Here is a 918-nt window from a genome sequence, read left to right as displayed (position 1 = left end):
TTTCCCTACTTCCTTCTCTCCTTCCACCCACCTATCTATCTATATTTTTTTCTGTCCTCACAGTTTTCATCTTAATTTTCCTCATTTATACCTATCTTTCCTCTCAATGGGGACCCAAAGCAGTTTTTATTATTTTTCTCTCCTACATGTTATCCTCATAACTACCCTGTAAATTAGATTTGCTAAGAGACAGTGACTGGCCCAATGTCACTGAACAAGCTTTCACAGCAGAATGGGGATTCATACTTGGGTCTCCCAGATTCTAGTTCAGTGCTTTAACCACTATGCCATGTGGGCTATTGTATAGTAGCTACAGTTGAATAGTAACAAGTTGCCAAGTGGTTGCCAGTGGACCTAGGTGAGTCATGCCAGTCATATGGTAACACGTCACCCAGTAAGTACTGCCAGGCCTGCTCCACTTAGTTCTCCCCCCAGTGTAGGGGTTACGGAAGCAGGGATAGATTGGGAAACAAAACTGCCTTGGAAAAGGTCTTGCCCCCTCTCCCTTGCCTTTTTTACAGAAACCAAGGCTTCAAGGTTGGCAATATTGTTGTGGTCGCCTAGTAACCAGTACACTAATGCTGAGACTCAGAGAATATTCCCTTCTTAAAGCTACAGGCACTGATTCTATTATTTTGGGAGGGTTTAACACCCCAGTGTATTTCTAGATTTCAGATTTTTCTGCAGCCCTGGGACTTCCTTTAAATTTGTGGAGAAATCTCCTCTATCTGTCCCTGACTCTATTTTGCAGATTCAGTTATCATATAATCTATAATCTAGATATACAAATTTTGCAAGCACCCCCAGGCAAGTTCTCTAGAGAGGCAGCATACTTTTTTCTAAATCAATCTAGTTTTCACTTAACCATATTAAGTGTTGTGTTGCAATGCCAGCTTCAATCCCATTTTTTTAAAAAAT

This window comes from Gekko japonicus, unplaced genomic scaffold (genome assembly GCF_001447785.1).
Source record: "Gekko japonicus isolate JY-2015 unplaced genomic scaffold, Gekko_japonicus_V1.1 scaffold919, whole genome shotgun sequence".
In the NCBI taxonomy this organism is placed as follows: domain Eukaryota; kingdom Metazoa; phylum Chordata; class Lepidosauria; order Squamata; family Gekkonidae; genus Gekko; species Gekko japonicus.
Note: the sequence above shows the minus strand (reverse complement) of the source record.